Source organism: Brassica napus, chromosome C7 (assembly GCF_020379485.1).
Source record: "Brassica napus cultivar Da-Ae chromosome C7, Da-Ae, whole genome shotgun sequence".
Classification (NCBI taxonomy): domain Eukaryota; kingdom Viridiplantae; phylum Streptophyta; class Magnoliopsida; order Brassicales; family Brassicaceae; genus Brassica; species Brassica napus.
Window position 1 is genome coordinate 47484891 of NC_063450.1, and position 7311 is coordinate 47492201.

Below are 7311 nucleotides of genomic sequence, written 5' to 3' on the forward strand. Positions count from 1 at the left end.
AAATCTTTAATAAGTTTATAATTTATAAATGTTTTTGAAAATTCATTGAAAGTTTTAATATTAAAATATTTATGTAATCTTATGGTATATAGTTTAATCTATATATATGTATATATATATGTTTTATTATTAAATGATATTTTTTACTCATATAGTTTTAAAATCATGTGTATCTTCTTATAATATTAAATAAAAGTTCATATTAATACAATTTTATGATCATTTGTAACTTATTATGACAAAAAAATAATCTATTGATCACAAAATTTTAAGAGTGGTGATCTTCAATTTCTAATAATTTATAGACGTTTTGAAAAATTCAAAATATAACATATAAAAAAATATAAATGTTTTTTATTATATATTTAATGTGATTTTTAATATCTTTTAATAATATAAAATTTTTAAAAAGAACTAAGATACAAAAATTGTTATCAAATATTTATTATTCATAATAATTAATTTTTACATATATGTTAATCATATTAGGTAATTTCGTAGCTTTTATTTAAGGAAAGTGCAAAACATTTTTTGGTACGTTATTTATCAATTCGATAGTTAGTTTAATAAAAAGTGTAATATAAGTTAAGATGGACCAACCTATTTTTCTAAGAATAGTATATTTTATATAGTTATTTATTAAATAAGAATTTATAATCATACGGTTCTATGATCATTCATATCATTTTATAACAAAATATTTAAATCATCGATAACAAAATTTTCAATCTGAAATCTTTAATAAGTTTATAATTTATAAATGTTCTTGAAAATTCATAGAAACTTTTAATATTAAAATATTTATGTAATCCTATGGTATATAGTGTTTAATCTATATATATACATATTTATTTTATTATTAAATGATATTTTTTACTCATATGGTTTTAAAATCATGTGTATCTTCTTATAATAAAAATGTTAAACCATTGATCATTAATTTTTAACATAATAATTTTAATAGTTTTAGTCATTTATTGTCGTTTTTAAAAATTCAAAATATAACATATACGAAAAAATCTAAATTTTACTTTTATAGCTAATTTGATTGTTTAATTTATTTTAATAATATAAAATTAAACAAAAAATGATGGAGGAGATATAAATTGTTATCAAATCTTTATTATTAAAATCATTAATTGTCATATATATATTAGTCATTTATGGTAATTCCGTAGGTTTGATTTAAGGAAAGAAAATAACATATCATATCATTATATCATATAGTTTGACCAACTTATGTATCTAACAACATATAAAAATCGAATGTGGACCTACTTATTTTTCAATTGAATGTAATTGACTACCTAATTGAGTGCCACCTATGCATTGGGGCCTATTTTAATTAATACAAAATTGAGGTTACATCTTTTCAAATGTTCCTCAATTAATATATAGGGGATGATATCACAGTTAAATCAAAAGAAAATTATCTACATGTTTTATGTATAGTTAAACTAAAAGGTGAAAATAAGCCCGGTGGTTTACTTAAGAAAAAGAAATAAAGAGAAGCACTTAGAAATTGTGGACGAACGATATGTGTCACAATGCCACACGGCTAAAGAGTTGCAGTCTTGATCATTGGGATTTTTGGATCCTTTGCTAATTATGTGAAAATGCTTACTGCATTTGCAGCCAACTAACCAGATACAAAATATATACGTACGATTACGTGTTCTTGCTTTTACATAATTCTTCGGGTTCTGTTTTAAATGTCGGGCACTTATTCGGTAACGAAGAAAGAACAAAACTGGTTATATCTAGAGACCCGTATTACGATATATATTAATATATGTGTGTGTGTCGGTTGTATATATATTTTTTAGGCACATGATTTGGTGATGCTTCACGTAAAAGCAGGCTATCATATATGTATTTTTGTCACACGTCATCTATGTTCGCTTCACAGATATGGGAGACCAATACCTCCGTACAAAAGATAAAATCACATGGAGATTATAGATATCCTTCCCGTACACCCCTCGACAATTTTTATACCGCTTGATTGACCATATTAACCAGTCTCGTACACAATTCACGGACCATGAGATCTACTTAATTACTTAGGCACAAAACCTAATTTCAGCATAAAATTTGAAGAAAGTCCTATTCGCTCATAAGTGTTACTCAAAGTTTTCGCAATAACCATAAAAGTACTGGATGTGTGAGTAAGATATCTTATGAAATTATTCTATTTTCACCTAGATTGTTTTAGCTTGATCTATCTATGTTTTCCGATGGTTGTGATTAATTTATCTCGTGAATTAGAAGAAAAAAATGTGTGAAATTTTTGGTAGATTAAAAACAACCTATTTGATTAAATTAAGCTTGGTTGTTGTGAACGAAGGGTTTGACACTGAATATTTTCGTGTGTCTCTGTATCTTATTACTCAATCAAAGTGTTCCCTTATATAAGGGTTACAAGGAATAGGAAAAAAGGAAATTATCCAAAACCTAATACAACATGAAATAGGAAAAGATCTAAAACAGATAAATGGAAAACATCTAGATCTAAGGTCGGCCAAAGGATAGGCCGACTCTCTCTCCTCTTGGACACGGCTGTGGTTGGGCCTGGTCGTGGCTGGGCCTGGTCATGGCCTGAGAAGCCATCTCTTCTTGTCTTGGTTAATGGCAATCCACAATGCTCATAACACTCCCCCTTGGATGCCATAACCATATGGATTTGTATCATGCACGATGTTGCCTCATTAAAACCTTTCTAGGAAAACCAAAAACCCAAGGTGGGAAAAATGGAAACCGTAGACAGGAAAAAGAGTACAACACATGACACTCCCCCTGATGAAGGCATCACTGAAGATCCTTCAACTGGCGCATATAGGATTTGTAGTACGCTTAATGTTGCCTCATTAAAACCTTATCAGGAAAACCCAGTGGGACAAAACCATGATGAAGGAAAAAGAGTACAACACGCACTACTCCCCCTGATGTGAACCTCGGTGTAGGTTCTACATACTACGCATCTTGATGCGTGATCTATCCTGTCTGTGTAGGAAGGGAGTAATCGGCCAGTTTCATTGCTGCACCGTAATTAAGACCACTTAGACCTCTTAGGTCGTTTCTCATGTCCTTTGACATTGAGTGTCCCGTTTGAAGAAAGTGTGCTAAGCAATGTGAACCACATTGTCCTCGGGAATCACATGTTGGTCTTTGCAAAAACGTATTTGCATCTGTCCATAGTCTAGACGTGACTGTCTACTTATCAAACTCCTTTACTTAGGTCGGACAGACCAAGTACTTACGGACAGCATACTAAATATGGTTTATCATTCGACCATGTTTCAATCTGGTCGATCTATGTCCAGGTCATAGACCTTGTCTATACATGTTCACTACTTGTTTCATGAGTGTTCATGATCAATCATTGCTATGGCTCTTAGGCCGAACACACTCATGGATGTGGACATTGATTCCTTTGCCTTAGGTAATGCCATATGATGGCGTCTCATGACCTTTAGTTGTTGTGGATCATATCACACGCTTAATATATATTGTTAGATCATGGATCTTGACTCCACGGGCTTACAATACTTTTGGTATCCGACCGGGAAGGGTAGATCAAATATCTCCTATTATCCTCACGACAAAGTCTTGTGTAGGTTACACAGCAGCTGTAAACTATTCTGCTATCCTGGATCCTTAAGGGATCTGATGTCGGATTACAACCTGTTGGTTGATCTCTTATACTAGCCGTGATCAAAGGATATGAGTCGGACATCCTTGGTAGAAGGAGCCGGATGCTTATAGCCTGAGGGCTGGACGCTTTTGGTCAGAGAGCCGGATGCTCTTAGCTGGTGTGCTGGACGTTTTTAGCCAGACACCCACATAGATTTCATTCTATATCTACTAACCTCTTTTAGGTTTAGTATAATCACAAGGAATTTCAAATATATGGACTGTATTGGATTGTCTTTTATACAACTCCAAGATCAATGATCATGCGTGATCAATTTCTTTTACATACTATATGCAGCTGCTTTATGTTTCAGTCCATGAATCAGCTTAGGAACAAAGCTGTTCTCTTATCTTATCTTATCCAGTGATCCATATGCTGCTTACTACATTTAGTGTATCTATTTTCTTTCTTATGACCAGACTTGGTTTAATATCGAAAATCTGTAGCAGCAATCACCACATAGGAGTTCATCTCCTTATAATCTGTTCTTTTGATCTCTGTGAGTACCTTGTGTAAACAAGCTATGATCTAATTATGTTAATATGAAGACATATACACTCTAGGCCACGTGATCATGTGTCCTCTCTCACGGTTTCTTTATCTCACAAGATCCATCTATTTCACTGGTTTATCAGATGGCGTTTCTGTATATGTACATGGCCAATACGCTCATCTCTTTTTAGATACTTTGAACCTCTACGTTTATCTTTCTATTCTTTATAATCTTTATGATTCTATGATTGTATGATGAGTACTCATTCGTGGGTACATGATCCTCGCTTATGTTCAAGTGCTATTCTCTTATGTATCTTTATACAAATGTGTGTGTCGACACTTTCATGTGATTACACTATGTTCCAGACATGATCTGATCATTTTGAGATTTCATTATCCAGGACCTTTGTTACCTAGCAGTTTGGCGTCCCAAGACTACTTGGTTTGGTACCTTAGATGTGTAGCTGGCCAGCCTTTATCTCTATGTCTGGTATGGTTTCTCTCATCATGACTTCGGATCTGTCTATGCACCTTTTCTTTCTATCCGAGTTTCTTTACTCTTATGGAACACTTGGTCTATCTTGCATAGACTCTATAGCAACTTGATTATGTCTCTTCTAGGACTTTAAATTTCGTTTGGTGCTAAGCTGGTTAGTCATTCTTTTTCGGGTCAGTGTCTGGCATTTCGATTAGCTTCTCAATTGGCTATCTTTATATTATCTTTCTTTGGACGTCTTATATCATATTGTATAGTCCGAGGATCTTACCAAGACAATGATGGTTAAAACCATTCTTATCATTCATTTACTCTTTCTTTATCCAGCTTATAATCTTTCTCCTTTAATGTTTGGATAGTCGGATCCATTTGATCATGCAATCCGTACTTGGCCACTATTTTAATCACCCATGTTTTGACTCAAGCTTTCTTTGAATTCGTGGGAGAAAGTATTACTCCTATCCAACATATATTCCCAATCCTCTTCTGAGGTTCCATCTTAGACGGCACATATATGTATGTGGTGGTTTTATCTCAGAATCTCTTAAGATGGTTTGTCTGGTTTTAATGACCCGTATTCATTCTTTAGATGGGAATATCTATGCTTACTTATATGGCCTGACGCTTATTATCACTTTGTACATGTATATTCATAATGTCCCCAAGCATATAGGTAATGGCCGAACCTTTTATAGGTAATGGTCTGTCCAGCCGGTTATGGCCTTTGCGGCCAGACCGTTGTCTCTCATTGTCTCTTCGGCTTCTTTGACCGAGTCATGGACTGTGTGCGGACAAGCCTGCACTATTCAGACAAGTCACGGCCAAGTCATGGCCAAGTCGTTTATAGGTGATGGCCTCTGTTTGTATCATGGCCTCTCTTTGGCCGGGTAATGGCCCTTTATGGTCTAGTAATGGCCGAGCCATATATCATGGTGTTTAGACCATAGTACACGAACTTGTAGTATTGATCATGGGTTTATCCTCTCTCCCCCTCATGACCATACTATAAGGTCGTGGTGCTTTGGGATAATTAAGCCTAATGAGTTTCCCTATGTGTACATGTTTCACAACGTGAGATCTTTACGGGATAACTCTGTGCCTTTTCAATATTAATCTTTTGCATCAAGTTCTATACTAGGATGGCTAATCCTATCATGCCATATAGTGTAAAATTTCGTGGTGTTTCTCAATATGATCACCACATCTCTTGCCTCTTATCATACTGATCCTTAGCATAGTATAAATCAGTAGAGATCATCGGTATAGTCTCGACCACTTTCTTTCAAAGGTCTTAGGCGTTTTATTCTTAAAGATCTGAAGGAACTTTGTTACCATTCTTGCCCATTGTTTCTTAGTTGGAAACCATTCATTATAACTTCAATGGACCACATTTCTTTGGGTGTATATAATGCCTTATAGGCAAATGCCTTAGCCATAGTTTCCTACTAGGCTTTCTATACCATTCATGATTTCTTACTTGGTTTTATGCCCTTTAGGCAACTCTTTAAAACATTCATATGTTTAAGTAAGATCAGGCAAGATTTAATAAACTTAAAACCAATTCCATATAAATCGTGAATGATCCTTAGGTTAAAGTAAACATGAATGCAATCATAAAGCAATAAGACTAGTCGTATCGAAATTTGGTCCTTTTGAAAATCAGATCAGTATAAGTGGCGAAGCCTTTTATTCTATACTGTTGTTACAGTATGACTTTCGACACATGGAATGTGGAATAAGACTTCTCTAGTAACTCTTCCTTGGTTACTACTTCACCACAAAGTCTCAGCATCGAGACTGTCTTAAACAAGACTGAGTTGTACTCATCCATGACTTTGTAATCCAAGAATCTTTGATTCTTCTAGTCATTTCTAGCCTTTGGAAGCAACACCGTTTTCTGGTGGTAATTTCTATGTTGTAAAGCATCCCCAAAGTCTAGTGGATTTTCATAGTGATGTACTGATCTTTTAGACCTTCAATGAGATGATGGAATACTGTACCAATTCATTCTCATTGTTGTCCTTGGTGATTGTATCACCAAGTCCCTTTTCGATATCTGAGTCACATTGTCATTTTAAAATTTAGGTTCACAATGTGGTCATGTAGCCGCATGATATTTAACAAGCTCGGCCACAAACAAGTCTTACGCATCTATGAAAACAATCGATCATGGTGTGAGTCAGGTCACACGGCCATGTCTTGTGATACAACGATCTTAAAGATCGGTTCATGAGATATACAAACAAGGTCGCATGATCATTCAGATATGATGTCTCTTTAGACCATACGGTCATACATTGTGATGCCTTAAGCTTCACGGTATTTATGTGATACAACAATCCTAAGGATTGGATCATTATGCAATCCGGTTTCTATAACCATCCGGATGCTTGGCCACATGGCTACATAGATATGCACTAAGCCAAAAGGCTTCAAGGGTACAAGGCCCCGTGTGTGTGCAATGCATTAGACCTTACGGTCGTCCAATATGATTCATGACAAAACACAATGCCACACAATACATATCAAGTTTACCAATTTCAAGGTTGGTAAGGTTTCAACTAGATTTTAGAATCAATCAATCTAGCAACCTAACTCTCATTCAAAAACCATTTTTAAACTTTCA